The sequence below is a fragment of the Chelonia mydas genome, chromosome 6, assembly GCF_015237465.2.
Source record: "Chelonia mydas isolate rCheMyd1 chromosome 6, rCheMyd1.pri.v2, whole genome shotgun sequence".
In the NCBI taxonomy this organism is placed as follows: domain Eukaryota; kingdom Metazoa; phylum Chordata; order Testudines; family Cheloniidae; genus Chelonia; species Chelonia mydas.
The window spans coordinates 32,296,866-32,314,159 of NC_051246.2; the positions used below are offsets into that span (position 1 = coordinate 32,296,866).

A 17,294-nucleotide genomic window follows, 5' to 3' on the forward strand; every position below is an offset into this window, starting at 1 on the left:
CGAAATTGCACCAAATCTTTATTTTTTTAAAAATCGATATTGGGTCAAATCATCAGCTCCAGATCAGAATAGCTCTATGGATCTAATCCCCTATTTTTAAAGCAGTTGTTCCCAACTACTGATCCATATGTCAGAATTAGAATTTTAGGTTTTTGTGACTGGCATGCTATGCTCCCCATTCCTATATTATTGCCTAATCCTATTCCTACTGATTTTGATGGAAACAGATTCAGCCCCTTAATGATCAGTGTGTTTCCAGTACCAACCTCCCATTCAGTGAAGTACAGTTTAACTCACAATGGTGTTTGAGCTTACTCTCACCAGTTCATAAAAGCTAGCTTGCAATACAAATAATACAGCTAAGATCTTGGTCGGGTAAAGTGGCAGAGTCACCTGAATAGGTTGTGAATAGCTGTTTAAAAGACACTAAGGAGTAACTTTGTAGAAGTTTAAAAAAATATAAATTTTAATATCTTCATGAAAGCTTAAAAATAAATTTTTGTTATGTACATGTTTTGTCTTTTTGCACTGGGCATACATAAAAGTTATATTCTGTCTGGAATATTGTCAGAAGAAAGGTATTTGCAAGCTGCACATATCAGGTTATCAATCATAACACTATTCTTATAATTAGTTGCTCAATTTTATTTGTCTTTTGCATACATTTATTGTTATTCCTCTGTGAAAATACTGCAGTGAAATGAACCTGAAACTATATTAAACTAAACATGGGTGTAAGCCAAACTATCAGATCCAAACATTGGCGTGAGGAGGTCAGAAATCAAACTTGGATCGTGGTACAAATTTCACAACTACTCCTATTCATATAAAGGACAGAAACAGGACCCCAAATAAAAACACTCCCAGAATTTGGACAGTAAGTTTTTAAAAATACAGCTCTGAATTTGGAGCTAGAACCATTCCTATTTTTAACCAAGAGAACTAATACCATATACCAAGAAGGAATTCCATCGACTTCAGTAGGCATTGGATCAGACCCCATAAGCTTAATATACTTTTATGAGAAATTAGTTCTAGGCAGCTGACCATTTGTTTAATTAGAAGTTCATAAATCCACATTTGTAATGAATAATGCAAAATAACTATATTTAAATAATAAAAAGATGTAATACAAAACCATAGAGGAAAGAAATATGCAGTTAAGACAAAACATATATGAGAACCAAGCATAGTGTCCCACGAGTGTCAAGGATGGTGAGCATAGCAGTGGCAGAGTTAATCCTTAAAAGAGATTTTTCCCATTTATTAATAGTGACACTGGTTATACATGTGTGCAGCATTTAAATGTTCACATTAGTGATTTCCTGTATCATAAATACTTTAAGGGTGACACCATTCTTTCACCCAAGGCACAGAGAGAACATTATAATTATGCCTTTATAAACAAAGCTGTGGGCTGTGTCAGCATTCCCCTCATCAGTTCAAATAAGAATGGGATAATTTTGTCCTACCTACAAGCTGGGCTTGTACCAAGTAGTTACCATTCTAGAGGCAGAACCACTTGGTTGGATCCACTCATCACTGAAAGTTTGACTGGTCAAAAAAGGCGTGTTGGTCCCATAACACCTTACATATAATAGAATCCCTACTGGACACATAACAAAGAGGAGACAAGTTCCAAAAGCTGGATCGGAGCTCTATTAAAGTATATCTAATGGTACAAAGGCAGGGGGTGTAAAATGAGCGAATTTAATGTGGATGTAGTTGAGAAACTATGACCATCGTACCACACATTGCTATTTTTATAGAATAGCTTTTCAAACAAACAAAAGAAAGGGGATATTTTAGGGTATACCAGGGGATCAGTATGTTTATACCATAGTGATGGGCACTTTAGGAATGTGTTTAAATAGATTAGAGTAGATAGTTAGGTAACTAGTTATGATGAGATAAAAAAGAATGCAGGCTGAATATCAGAAAACTTTCCTGACAGCAAGAACTACTGTATTAGACAGAAATAATTTCCCAAGAAAGGTCACAGAATCCCTGCTTCTTATGACATTTAATTTAGACTTGGAAATAGACTTGATAATAGACCGAAGAGAATAATTCTGCATTGGTCTGTGAAATGGACTATATTACCAAATTAGTCCCTTTCTGTCTCAAATTCCTGACTCATATTTGGTCCAGTTCCAGGCAGTCATATTTTAGGTAATATCTAGCACCTTCGTAGTGTTTTACAGCTATAATCATTAAAAGTCCAATCATGCAAGCCCTCTATAGTAGTTCTGAATGCAGAGTGTTTTCACCATCAGACCTAAAGGTCTTGATCCTATAGCAAAGCTCCCATTGATTTTAATGGTACAGGATCAGATCCTAACTGATTAATCCTTACAACAAGCAGTCAGATACTGCCACTATGGGTGCCAATATAAAAACTAAGACAAGAGTATATTCCAGGTAAGCAATATATGTAATTTCTTCATGAACTAACCGATTTACCGACAGTTTTCATGTATCATCTAGCCTGGATTATATATTTTGTTGTTGTTGGGGGGGTCTCCAGAAATGTCAAAAGTTTTTCATTATCTGAATAAAATATCAATAGTCACAGTAAAAACAACGAGGAGTACTTGTGTCACAGTGAGTCATTGGATCATTGTGAATGACACATCTTGGAATGTAGAGCATTTGGTGTCATTCTCTTGGTAAGCTTTTACAAAATTTAGACTGAAAAATAATATTTTTGTTACTATACATATAATGCATTTTATTAGCTATGAGATGTTATATTTGCCTAAACTTTGTCTAAAATGCCATATATAATACTTTTGAACATACAAAAAATAATTTGTACTTTTTAGAGTTTACTAAGACAAAATTTTTATTTCTTTTTGATTTTCACAGTTCAGAAAAGTTCAGTACTCCAAGTGCTGATCATTTGGGGGCTATGAAATATTTTGTAAAGTTACAGTAAGTGAATGTTTATTTAATAGAAGATGTCCCTGATTACATTATAGCCTTTTCCACTGACAAATGATGAAATACTTACTTCTGCTATTAAAAATCACAAGCTATATCTAATTCCATTTTACTAGAGTCATTCCAAAACTCTTAGTTTGATTTATTTTCTCTTCTCCAGAAAGCACACTCAGTACCCTTCCTCCACAGCATGTGATAAAGGAAGTTCATTGTATTTGTACTGAATTGCAGCCCCGGAGAAGGACATGTTTGTTATGCGAGTTTCCAGTAATTCTGAAAATTCTTACTTAGATGAGACGATAAGAAAAGGAAATTAGGTTGAGTAGCACCTCCCCCTAAAATCTCCCCATCTCTTTGGATATGGCAATTCATTTTTATGGCAATATCCAGCCTTTTGAGAGGTATATACAGCCTGGTCAAACATTTTAAAATTAAATTAAGTTGAAGGCAGTCTTTAAAATATGTCCTTATTGATGCAATGTTTTTTTCCACCAGATATTTAAAATCTCCCTCAAGAGTTCTTCCACATTCGAACGGACACAGCCTCACAGCTTGTACTGTTTGTGCAATAACACAATAGGCATTTTCCTGCCTGTGCAGCTCATTGATTTCAAGAGACAATTTTCACAATGGTCTTTCTTGAGTGGTGTCTGCGAGCTATATGCATGGTATTCATGCCAGAGATGGCAAGGGCCAGTTTGTCCCAGGCCCCATCTGAGAGGGCCCCCAAACTTAGGGTGACCAGATGTCCCGATTTTATAGGGAGGGTCGCGATTTTGGGGTCTTTTTCCTATATAGGCTCCTATTACCCCCACCCCCTGTCCCGATTTTTCACATTTGCTGTCTGGTCACCCTACCCAAACTGAGTGGCATTATGACCTAGTGTGCAGGGTTGCATTGCCACTCAGGTTTGGCCTGGCAACACATTGACAGGGGTTGCTGGTCACAACATTACTTACTGAACTTTGGCCCAGCAGCCCCTTGATTGATGCTAATATGACCCCTAAAGCAAGAGTAGTTCAGTTGTGCGTACCATGTGAAAAAATTCTGGCAGGGATTTTTGTTGCTACAAAAACCACTGGCTCATGCAGAACGTGGGATACCCTCAGCATGGGCCAATAGTGGCCGCAACATGAGCCATGCTCTCTGAGCTGGAAAAATGGAATCTGGCCCCACCCCAAATCACCATTACAGGAACCAGCCTGCTGGGCATGGGGGTTGGTGCCAGTATAAAAGGGGGAAGTTGGGGCTGGCTGCCCTTTCACCGCCCCGTGGTGCTGTGAGCAATGGCCCAGGGTTCAAGTGACTCAGCCCCCCAGCGTCATTACAGCCCTAAGCAATGACGTAACAATAACAACACAGGCGTGAGCTCAAGCAGAGCCCCACCCTTGCGCAACAGGCCACGCTCCGCCCCCGCCCCCAGGGTCCCGCCCTCTTCACCCCTTTCCCCGCCCCCCCAGCTGCGTCGCTCCTCCCCCTGCCCGTCTCTTCAGCGCCCTGCCTCCACCCCCAGGAGGCGGGCTCTCGGGCCCGGCCGGAAGTGAGCGCACGGCGGCGGCGGCGGCGGCGGCGGGCTCGTCCCTCCGGTGACTTTTATCCGCGGCGGCGGCGCAGGGACGGGAAATGGCTGCTCCCGCCGGGTAGCGGCGCTGCGAGGTGAGAGCGGGGCGGGTCTCTCCGCGAGGCGGCGCGGTGCCTGCGGCGTCCAGGGAACCCGGCCGGGCTCGCCCTTTCCTCGGGGCCCCTGCGGCGCCCGGACCCCGGCATCGGCGCCCCGCCGCCGCCGGGGCGCTGTGCCCGGGGCCTGCCTGGCCCCTTCCCCCGGGGCTACGGCCGGGGAGCCGCCTTGATTCAGCTCCAGCCGGTGCCGTGCGGGGCAGGGGGACTGGCCGGGTCGGCGACTCTCGCTGCCTCCCCCCCGCGCCCGCCCCGGCTCTGCCTCCTGCCGCCCTTGGGGGCGGTCCCCGGGGGCTCCGGGCTGTGCGGTGCCGTGACCTCTCCGGGTGACTGCCCGCCGGGCCCGGGACTCAGCGGGGCATCCCGGCACAGTTAGCCCCGGGTCTGAAGCCGTCGCTGTAACTTGCTTTTCCTTTACGTGGGTTCAAGTTTGCCGGGGGGGGTGGCTTGTCTATAAACGGCAACGTAAAAATACCTAGTAACTTCTCCCTGTTAATCGCATTATTTCAAGCGGTAGAACAACATGTCTTCTAACGGCAAGACCTTAATTGCAAGTCTCTTGAATAACATTTTGCATTTATATAGCACTATTCACTCCCAAGGATCTGGTTGCATTTCAGAGTGTGCGTATGTATGATGTCGGGGTTGCTACCTTGGGTGGACTGGAGGGGTAGGTGTCAACTGGTATATCGCATAGTGAACAACCATGAAGGCAAGAAAAACTTTGGCGCTGCATACTGAATCAAATGTATATTATGTAAAGTACAACCACCCCCTCCCCCATGCCAATGCAGAATATATGGGATCTCAGTTGTCCTCTACAATACCCACAAAAGTTAGACTGTATTTGGCTGAGGTGCTTAACTGATCACCTGTTGGTGTTTGACACTCGTTGTTCCAGCTAAGTTGAGCATTTCAATGTTGATTCTTAAACCACTAAGTTGTCTCTCTTTAAATTACTTTTCAGACATAATCACTTTCCCCTTTGTAATACATAGTAGTCTAAGTCTTATCTTTATTGAAGCCATAATAAGAAAATATAAAACATACATGTGTTTTTGGAAGTATAAATAACTTTTTGAATATTTTCCAGTCCTTGGGGAGGAAAGATGGGTAAAGAGGACACTAGTAAGAAAATAACTGGAAGAGGGAAATAAGATATGGAAGGTGGAAGAAAGGAAAATTAGTCTTAGTGATGTTTATAACTACTGTGTTAAATGTGTTCCCAAAATACAGTGAAATGAAAGTGATGGTCTCTTGCTGACTAAAGAATTAAAATGTAAAAATAACGTACTTGGGTTGAGGAGATTCTCCTATTTTGAAGAAACGGATGGATGTAAAGTAACTGGAAATTCTAATGTTTGCAGAGGAGTCCTTTCCAGCTCCTATTGAAAATGTAGTATGTGCAGCAGTCAAGAGTGAAATCCTAAAGAAAATGGAAGGGAAGGATAAATTGTAAGGGAGGGAAAATGAAGTTACAAAAAGGGAAGTACTTTGTGGTCCACTGGTAATGCTTGTTAGTACAGACTGGAGTTCAGTCCCTCATTCTGGCAGAGTCTGTTTGCTTTTCCCTGTAATACTCATCACTCTAACTGATGCAGATTAGACCTGAAACAAAGGTTTTTGTGGTGGCCTTGTGGGAGAAAATAGGTTAAACTTAGTTATGTTATCAGGTCCTCTCCAGAAAAATGTGTGTGTGTGTGTGTGTGTGGGGGGGGGGAACAGAGGGGCAATTGAAGGCAGGAGAAACTGAAATAAGGTGCAGTGAGGAAAGATGAGCATGAATAAAGCAGTGATGGAGCAAGGAAGCTGCCTGGTGGAAGAAGGTTAGACCCAGAGCAGAAAAATGAATACTTGCTTTTAAAGGGGTGAGGTAGTCATTTTTCTGTTGACCAACAATCTAATGGTCATGTTTTTAAAGGAGCATAATCACCTTAAAAATGTACTTCAGTCTGAAAATGGTTTATATGCTGTTACTTGTAGTAATACCTAGAGAAAATCATAGTAAAGAGATTAGACAACATTTTTTGCTCCAGTTGGCTTACTTTAACTTAATGCTTTATGTAGTGAGTTTTGGATCAATTTTGATTTCATTTAAATCTTGATCCTGCTAGTGGATTGCCTGTGGTGATCTGTGTCCTCAAGGAGTACCGTTGTTGATGGGGCTCTGCGGGGCATAAGGCTTCACCTGCACAAATCAACAACAATAAATGTAGGAGGAGAGTCTTAGTCATTTTTCCCTTTTGTCTGGGACTTTCAACAGTAATCAAGAAACAAGCTACTTAAAAATAGGAAAATGTGGTTGTAAAACCACAAAAATTGTCACAGGCCTTTGGGAGCATATATAAAACTTGAAATTTCATTTAACTTACTCTTCTCTTTAAATTGGCTGGATTTGAAATTGGTGGTATTCCTTACTCTGGATTGCTAGTTAAAATTAAAATAGTATCTGGATCTGTAGAGCCCCATGTGGATGCGAATTTTGTATCTGCGTCCGATCTACAAACGTGGCCCGCCAATAGCAGCATCCGCAGATGTGGATATCCCCAGATATAAAGCAGACTGCCGCAGATTTGCAGGGCTCTAGGTAGCTACTATCAATAAATAGCTTGGTGCAATTGATGAGTTTTTGTTCTACCCTTTGTCAGTTCCTCATTCTGGTAATGTCTCTGTGTGGTCCTTTAAATGTTGACTGAATGTAGTAAACTGGGATTTGAAATTCATTTTAACTTCAGTAGTCAATGATATAACTGAACTCCAGTCAGAAAAGTACATTGAAATGGAATTAGCAGTTTTTTGGGGGTGTGCACCTATAAACCTTTAGACACAGTTTAATTGCAACTTATAAAGAGTTAAAAATTCTTGATGTAGTAAACAATCCAGTGTATGGGGTTCATTTTTTCTTTAGAATTCCAAACTCCACCCTGTAAAATGCAATATTACGTTTTGAATTTAACCTACTGAAGTGGAAGAGAAAGTTTCTTTGAGTTTTATGAGTGACTGCCTTTTAGTATCTATCGCTGGTGCAGAATTTACTGTAGTATTCCATTTATATTGGGGGGAAAGTACAGCAAAGTTTTAAAAAAACTTGTTAAAGAATAAATCAGTGGCTGCATGGATGTGTAGATCTAATTAACAAATTGCTGTACAAAATTTAAAAACTGAGGAAATGGATTTTTAGCCACTTGGCAAGGCTAGATAGAGTTCGTTATTTATCCTGCAGCAGTCAGTGACATCAGCCTCTTAATACAGCACTCTTTGTACTTTTTTTATACACCAAAAAGGGTAGTTGTGGTATCAATTATTGCAGGAGAGCGCAGAAGTCTGGACTCTAGATTTGGAAAGTAAGTGAAGGAGGAAATATTTGCTAATGTATTTGTAATGATGAAATCTGCACATTCTGAAAATGATTTGGACTCAAATGTTGGCTTTTCAAAGTGCATATGATATTTTTGTGGGGAAGCTTACCCGCAATAACTTAACTATTTTAATGTGTAGTGCTTATAATGCAGATTTCATAAACTCTGTGTAGCAGGTGGGAAGGAAGTAGGTGGCTCAGGACATTTGCAATAGGATATACTGTCTTCAGTTCAGAGCTAGATGTTAGTAGTGTTATCACTGTATGGTTACTTTAGTAAAAAAAAGTTGGTGTAAATCAAGTTCATAGCATACAAGTTTCAGGATGGCTTTACTATTTTGATACCTCCACAAGTAGCTATCCTGTGGCTTACTCCTGGGTTTTCTGGTTGAATTGTCTTGTTAGGTTTTCTCAAAAGCTTGTAGCAATCTGGGACTCCCTGGGGTAAAGGGTATTTTTTGATCAGTAAGGTTTCTCCTTCTCATGTTTTTCCCCTACTTGTGGAGTTTGCCTGCTGTGGAGAATATCATGCTATAAATTCCTTGCCATTTGGTTAGTACTCTGTAGTATTTTATTGCTGCATATTATTTTGTACAAGTTTTTCCCCCTATTTCTTATAGGGGTCAATGATAATTTTTCCTTAAACAGGAAAAGTCAGTACTTTCTTTAAATTTAACCTAAGCCATCATTAGGTGTTCAGCAAATACACAGTAGTTTAATTCAGTGATGTTTAAAAGCAAAACAACGATAGGGACTACTTTAAAAAAAACACACAGCCTAAGGCCTTGTCTACACTGCCACTTTACAGCCCTGCAACTTTCTCCATCGGGGTGGGGGTGTGTGTGAACCCCCCAAGCACTGCAACTTTCAGTGCTGTAAAGTGGCAGTGTAGACAGTGCACCAGTGCTGGGAGCTACTCCCCACATGGGGTGGGGTTTTTTTTTTACAGCACTGGGAGAGCTCTCTCCCAGTGCTGGTGCTGCAGCTACACAGCCACGTTAAAGCACTGCCACGGCACCGCTTTAACATTGCTAGTGAAGACATAGCCCAAGTTTCTTGAAGATAAAATTAGGGTGTTGTACATCAAGGCATTACTTTAAAAAGAAGGTTGGAAATGGACCTATAAGTTACCATCACTATTTAGTGCTGGAATTTTTAGAACCTCAGTAGGTGGTTAGATTGCTGATAGTTCTAAAGTTTCTATTAGAAAAAGACTGACCAAAAAAATGTGTTTGAGTGTACTGTTGTGTACCTCACTGAAATGGATGATCATAAATAACGGGTTAAATGAAATTGTGATCAGTACCTCATATTTTGGGACAGGAAGTTGCTGTCCAACTCTACTTAAGTAGATCAAGAATGTTAAATGTAGTGTGAGCAGATGGTGAGATTACCTCTGCTTGGGGTAATAGGATTTCTCTATAGAAAAGACATCGTTGTGATTCCAGATAAGAAATTTACCTGGGATTTGAGGAGTTTTCAATTTGTTAAAAGTTTAAAATTCTGGAAAAATGAAAGTACTCTGGAATTATTCCTTATTTGGATTTTCCTAAAACCTAAAATTATAAATTCATTCCTAATCTTCTCAATAGTGACATTGCTGTTAAAATGTTGTACACTGATATACAATATATTATATTTTGCATAGGCAACAAAACAGAAAAATTGTAACTTAGGGAATATCCTGTTCCTGCCAGGTAGCCTTATCATGCAGTTTCCTCACAACCTTAATATTGATACAGCTTTTAAAATATTACTTTTCTAATAGTTTTATAAAATGATCTACTTGGAAATCAGTATTGAGTAAACAGATAAATGTCAACGTCTGATGCACGTGTTTTGTTAAAGTATCTCAAAGTATTGCGTGGGGGAAATGCTCTTAGTTCAGAGCCGTGAAAACAAAGGTTGCATAATAGTTGGCAGATGTGTGGCTTAGTAAATCTAATCAAATAGTAGTACACTTGCTGTAAATAAGTTTATTCACCCTCATTGCTAAAGACAGATTAATTCACTACTGTGAATTAGAGAGAAAAGAGCAATTTATTTTTTTGGATGTTCAGTGTGAAATTCTGCTTTCATATGCTGTTTTTCGAATCTGTAGCAGAAACAAAACAATTACGTCCTTCTGTGCTCCTTCCTCTTTGATAGTGATGTGCGGCTCAGTGTACCTCTCTGAGTGGAGAGGAGCAGAAAACCCACGGTCTTGAGATAGAGGGTCCATTTTATGGCATCCTGTCTCTGACCCCACAGAAGTCCCTATCTGGGTGCTACACCTGGATTAGATTTTTGTGGGTGGGGACAGGATTAGGGTTTGAGGTACAGGCTCAGCCACTCATGCTGTTATGTTTTCCTGTGGGAATTAATGCTGATTCCAACAGCTTTATGCATTTTAACACTGGAGTTATCCTCAGATGACCCTGCTGCCTGTTTTTCCCTGTCTTTTTTTTGGGTGGGGTGGGAATGGTTTGTTTTCTCTCTTTTGGAAGCTTGGAAATGGGGGTGATCATAAAGTGTTAGAACTGGGCAGTGGGGTGACTGATACAACTTCTCCCGGAAGTGGAGCAAGGAAGCAAAGAAACCAGGCAAGGTGTTTGCCGTGTAACTTTAATCAAACTTGGTTGTTAGAGCTGTTAGTAAATAGAACTGCATCATTGTCCATTGGTTGTATCCTTCAAAGGTGTTGGAGATAATATGTACAACAGATAAAAACCAGAGCTGTGTTGACATAATTGATGCTAATACATAGACAAAGTACACAGGTGTCTTAGTTCAACTTCAGATGCAGCGGAAAATCAGCAAAGTGGAAAAGGGAAAATGTCAGATTTTATTTGGAAAAAAAAAATAGCAATCACTTGGTTTTTTTTTTTTTCATTTAATTATTTGACAAATGCCATTTAAGTATTTGGATTGAGAATTGTGCTCTTGAAGGCAAATAGGTGAAATACCTAGTTTAGAACTACATTCTAATGGTATTGGCTGCAATATATCGTAGAAATTGAGATCCAAACACTGGAAGTAACCCCAAAAGACTCAATTGTTGCACGGAAGACTTGACTAAAACCACAGTTACATCTAGCTGTTAGCTAGGCCTAGAGCTTCCAATGAATTCCGGTTGTCACAAACACCTTTCATGAATCTACTGCAGACCTATCAAGTGCATTTGATTTTTTTTCAACTATTTGAAAACTGCAGTCCAGTTGTAGCCAATGATACAGAATTGGAGAACAGGTTAAGACCTTTGGTTTGGCTTTCTGAATACCCTGAGGACAAGCCTTAAATGCTATGATCAAATTGAGTGTGTGTGCAATGACAAAATGTCTGCCTAGCAAAAATAAAACTAGAAAAGAACTGACTTCCATTAATATACTTCTAACTATCCTGTCCTTTCTTAGCTATCAGATGTAATTGGGTTTTCTGTCAGCGAAAGTATGCAACTGTTGACTACTTCATTGTATGAAAGTGATTTGCGATAGAAGATCTTCTGAACTTGTAAAGTCATTGAGAGACAAAGTTTTTTGTTTTAAGGATGGGCTCTTTTATGTGTTAATCATGGGTGTATTGCCACAGATGTGTAGCACTGCACCATACTTGTGAGAGCCAAGATATTGGGTGTTGATATCAAACCAGGGCCTAAAAATATCCACTTGCCCCTGGAGAGTGGGAAGCTTTTTCTAGGAAAAGTATGAGTGCCTGATCCTCAATTTCTTCAAAACTTAAGCTTTACTTATTTTAATCCCTTCATAGTTTAGAGTTTGCACAATAGCCTGTGTAAAGAGATGCAATATTATCTTTCTGATTCATCAGAAAACTGCATTGCTTCTGCTGCTCTTAATTTTTCCAAGCAGCACCAAAGTGAAAATCATGTAATTCTTGACAGTTGCTGCTGACCGAAGGGTTCTGAATAGTGCTAGTGAATATGCTGAATCTCATTAGCTTTCCCAAGCACAGCAGAATAATACTTGAACTCAAAGCAATTTTCCTGCTGCTATTCAGGAGCCTCTGGGCAACAGTGCAACTGTTGCAAATCGTACCAATTTCACACTATTACTCAGAACTTTGTCAAGCAGTAGCAGTAGTGCCTGGATTATTGAGGGGATGATCAAAAAGTACCACGGGCGAGAGACAGATAAAATAGTGGACACTTATCCATTCTCATAACACCCAAGAATCTCTGGTGTTGAGGAAGGGAGAGACTGAACTTTTTCTCCCTTCTAGTAGTTGTGGAGAAAGGAGATGTGGGATAGAACTTCACATCCATCATCTCTGCACATCTATTTAACTAGCCAGCTTCTGGTATAAAAGATTGAGCATCCAAGTAGGAACCAGGCACAGCACTCTGCCTCCTCAGAAACTGGTGTGAGAAGTAACTACAGGATTAGTGGTCTGTGGCAAGTAGGTTCAGTCCTTCAGTAAGTGACCAGTAAATATTTTGAGAGAAACCATTTCAGAAAACTGTATTGCAATGTTCTGTTAACAAGAGAATTGTGAATAAATAAGTATGCACCATTTCCAAGCATACTTGATCTGGCACATCAGGCATGCTGCTTTCTGACCTTAATATCTATGAATCTACCTCTCATTAACCATCAGTGGAGTACAGTACTCTATGTGCTTTCACAGAGAATGCTTTGATTGCAGAGGTGTGTAGAATAGAATGAATCCAGTTTAATGCACTACAAATTCCTATACGCTTCACTGATTTTTTTTCTAAAATTGTTCCTGTGCCCCTTATGACTTATCTGAAATGTTCTTGAGCGGGTAGGAAAACTGGTGACCTTCTGATAAGCTGTGTGCCATAACTCTATTTGGGACCATATTTTTTTAAAATGTGCTGGGAAAGATGCAAAACATCTCTGGTACGAAAAAAAACCATACGCATGTTTATGCAAACTGGTGATGGGATAAATTTACAAAGAAGTGTGTGCAACACTCCTCTTCACAACTGGAGAATTCCATAAACATGTAAGTATCCGTTAGCAGAGAGGTGGGCAAACTGCGGGCCACATCCGGCCTGCAGGACTGTCCTGCCCGGCCTCTGAGCCCCCGGCCCCTCCCCTGCAGCCTTAGTGTGCTGCCAGCACTCTGGACGGCTGCTCTTGCTGGGCAGCAGGGCTGGCTTGGCATGGTAAGGGTGCGGGGAGTCCCGGGGGGCAGTCAGGGGACAGGGAGCAGGGGGTGGTTGGATAGGCGTGGGAGTCCCAGGGGGCCTGTTGGGTGTGGATAGGGGACAGGGAGAAGGGGGGGCTGGATAGGGTGTGGGGTCCTGGGGGGGGCAGTTAGGGGTGGGGGTCCCAGGAGGGGGTGGTCAGGGGACAAGGAGCAGGGAGGGTTGAATGGATCAGGGATTTTGAGGGGGGCAGTCAGGGGGCAGGAAGTGGGAGGGGGCAGATAGGGGGCGGGGGCCAGGCTGTTTGGGGAGGCACAGCCTTCCCTGCCCGGCCCTCTATATAATTTTGCATCCCTGGTGTGGCTCTCGGGCCAAAAAGTTTGCCCACCCCTCCATTAGCATAAACTAGTTTTAAGCCAAAGACGAGACTTTGGGGGAGGAGAAAAAAGGCTTTATAAAACTGAATATAAATAGGGAACTCTTTCAGATTTTCAATTTAGTGTTCTATTTTTCAGCATTTCTGTAGACTGTTGTCAACCCAAACACCACAGCAGAACCTGATGGCATGTTGACCTGTCTATGTTCAAGCTGAGTGAAATGTAAAAGAATAAACAGTATGAAGGGGAAAGTAAATTTAAAAGAAAATATTAGTAAGGCCGTAGGGCTGTCAAGTGATTGATTGCACTGTTAAATAATAGAATACCATTTATTTAACTATTTTGAGATGTTTTCTACGTTTTCAAATATACTGACTTCAGTTACAACACAGAATATCAAGTGTACAGTGCTCAGTTTATATTACAAATATTTGCACTGTAAAAAGATAAACAAAAAAATACTATTTCAGTTCACCTCATACAATTACTGTAGTGCAGTCTCTTTATTATGAAAGTTGAACTTACAAATATAGAATTGTTTTTTTACATTATTGCACTCTAAAATTTTAGAGCTTACAAGTCCCCTCAATCCTTGAGAGTGTTCCTCCTTTAGAGGAATCTTGCCTTGTTGAAGGGTTAAGATTTTTTTTATTTCAGCAAGTCAGTATTCTGGAGATGGGAGGGTAAGAGTTGCTCAGGAAAAGGGTGAATGCTGCTCCAGTTGTTTCTGGACTCTCCTCTTGTCTGCAGAGGGTTTCATCTTACAAATCTGCATTCTGTGCTTGGGGAGGGTGGAGTGGGGGGAAGCAAGCAATGACTTGTTCAGGAGGTGTCTTGCAGCTGCTTATGGAAAGGGTGGTTTCTGGTACCAGGATTGCCTCCTTTTACTGAGCTAGATGGGCTCCCTTCAGCTGAATAAGTCCTAGCTTGCAAGGGAGGGTGGACTTTTTCCTGAGGGTCTTGGCATGCAGCAGGGGAGGAGAGGCTGAGCTTGCCAGGCCCCTGTTCTCTATGGCAGTGGGCCCCAACCTTTCTGTTGCAAGAGCATATTCATGTTCCCAGAAGAGTGTGGCGGGCACCGGACAACCAGCCACCAAAATGTCACTGAGAAGCGGCGTCATCGAGAAGCGTCGCTGCCGAGAAGCAGAGGTATTTCGGCAGCAATGCTTCTTAGCAGCATTTTGGTGGCGGGTTGTCTGGCAGAAGCGCTCCCTTGTCAGTAGGCGGGTGCACATAAATTCCGTGGTGGCCGCCATGGCACCTGCGGGCACCGCGTTGGGGACCACTGCTTTATGGGTATCCCCCGGAATGAGGGCCCAGCGGGGGGCACTGGGGCACGGTGCAGTGGTGTTGGTCCCTGGAGTGAGGAGCCAGCCGGGGGCAATGGCACATGGCGAGGGGGTGGGTGTCAGTCCCCAGAGTGAGGGACTGCCCAGGGGCAGTAAGGCATGGAGCAGGTGTTGGTTGCCGGGGGTGGGGTGGGGCCGGCCAGGAACAATGGGACATGGTGTGGGAGGGCTGTTGGTCCCTGGAGCTGGGGGGGCATGGTGGGATCAGGATCCCTACCTCTCCACTGGAGCTGGGATGGGAGCCACTTCTTCTTCTCTCCTTTCCTCCTCTCTTACCGCTCTCTGGAGGTGGGTTGGGTTACTGCACCTGACTGGACACTGTCCGGTCCCTCTGCAGCCAGTGATGCCATTCCTGCCCAGAGGCGTGTGATTAACCCTCTTTATAAATATTGACACGTTAATTTTGTTTTCAGTTTTGCAGGCGTTAACTGTGATACAGTCCTACAAGAAAGTTTGTATATGGATGTTGTGCTCCTTGAATTATGCCTTAAATAAATTCTTTGTGTATGCATGTAATGGAAGGAGCACATAGGAACATATTCCTGCACAAGTATGGTGGTGGGTGTTGAGGGCAAATCAGTTCAGTGAGAAATTTAGGTTGAAATCAAGAAGGAAATAGAACATAGCTGCCTCCAAGCCTTATAGCTACAGATTAGTCTAAATACAAATTTTAAATCTGGGCTCTCAATTCCATTGCAGTTTTAACATGCTGAGTTTGGTTTATCCGTTGCCCTGCATCTTTCGTATCTGTGCACAGTGAGTGTGAAACACTACTGTTTCTGAATGGAAGCATTTTGTGTGCATTTTACACTCACTTTGCACCGGAATACACAGCTACGTAAGGTTCAGAGCAATGGGGAACTGATCCACTTTTTTGTAGCATGCATCTTTAGAGAGTATGGTAAGCTGGTGGAGTGGATCAACTGGTTTAGCAATCAAAATATTATTCAGTGCAAATTTCTTCCTAAAGGCTTTATTGTGAAGAGCTTTTTATAAAGTTTGTTACAAAGAAAAACAAAGGCCTTTGCTTCCTAACCCTGCTTTATTATTTCCTCCCCCTACCCTTAGTAGTTTGAAGTCTAACCACAGAAGTTGAGTAGTCTTTGCCCCAGCACAAACATGAAACATTTACTTAAAATAGAGTTTGACGCAATGTTTTGCGCTTTGGGATGCGTTGTTACTTAGATTAAACCTTCAAATGTGGTTTGCGTATGTGTTGTGAGTCTGACTTAGTTTATCAAATAAAAGGATATGAATTTGCTTTTGTAAGTTTAACAGGGACATGAAACTAAGATTAGTTATAGACATAAGAGGGAATCCTTCATATAATTTTCGGTTTTGGGAATGGGGAATGAATTAGTTTCAAGGACTATTTTCCCTCTAGAACATAATGGTGGGTTCTTAGCTGGAGGTTAGGAAAGCCACTCTCCTCTTTTCAATATGGATTTCTGCTCTGTACCACTCTTCCTCCACAGAAGTAATTATGACTGTAAGAAGATTAATCATTTATGAAGAGCTGTTTATTTGTAGATCTATGAAACCATTTTTTGATTTTCAGACTTCTCATAGATCGGTAATGGAAATGTTTTTTAGTGTTTGCTAGCTGTTTGCAATGCTTCCTTGCTTCTGAGGTACTCTTATTGTTGGTCTCAATTCAAAACTAAATCAACTGTAAATTCTTAAAGGCAGTGACTGCCTTGTATGTACAATGCCCCATACATTGCAGGCTCTACAGCAATTATTTATAATAAGCTTTTGGCACTGGATGTTCCTCACCAAAACTAATTTGTTTGCTGCTGTAGCTTTCCATGTGTCAACATCTGTCACAACAGGTGCTCTTTTAGGACATGTTGATTTCTCTTTGTGCCTTTTGAGGTGACCTGCAAAGGTATTTAAAGAAGTTGACATTTTACTTTTTTGCTGCTTTATAATGAGTAAAGAAGGCCTGAAAAGTTTAACAAGAAGAAGCCTTATCTTACCTAATGTCAGTTCTGGTCTTGCTGAAGGGTTGGCTTGGGAGCCACAGATGATACATATTCTCAACCCTTAACTGAAGAATGAAGGTGTAGAACCTTTGATTTCCTTTCTCCAGCATATTATCATTGAGGATAAACAGATGTAATCACAACTCTGCTTTAGGCTTTTAACAGCTGCATTAAAAATCTTTCTTCCTGTCTGTCCTCAGTTACCTCAGGAAGGCTCAGCTTTCACTTTTCTGGCTAATGATTTTATTTCAGTAGTTGTCACCTGGATTCATCCTGTGTAGAAAACCAACTTTTGTTTTTAAAAACAGAATTTTTTAAAAGAGCAAAAGAGAAATTCATGTAAACTTTGTACATCATAAAGAACCAAAAATATGTACAAGTCCAATTTTTGTTTCCCTTTGCAGATTGCTGTACAGTTTATTTAGGTGCGTAATGCTCTCCATGTAGAGGGCATGTCCAGCCCAGTAACGCTCTGCTTTAATAAGCATAGCTTCACTG

At 41.4% G+C, this 17,294-nt stretch overlaps 1 protein-coding gene across 1 annotated transcript in view; it reads left to right on the plus strand.

Moving 5' to 3' along the window:
- Positions 1-4,447: 4,447 nt before the first annotated feature.
- PIK3C2A (phosphatidylinositol-4-phosphate 3-kinase catalytic subunit type 2 alpha) overlaps positions 4,448-17,294 on the plus strand; it is an 88,484-nt gene continuing 75,637 nt past the window's right edge. Inside the window, exon 1 of the mRNA XM_037899712.2 lies at positions 4,448-4,599. The gene's annotated coding sequence lies outside the window, so the exon portion shown is untranslated. The remainder of the gene's footprint in view (positions 4,600-17,294) is intronic.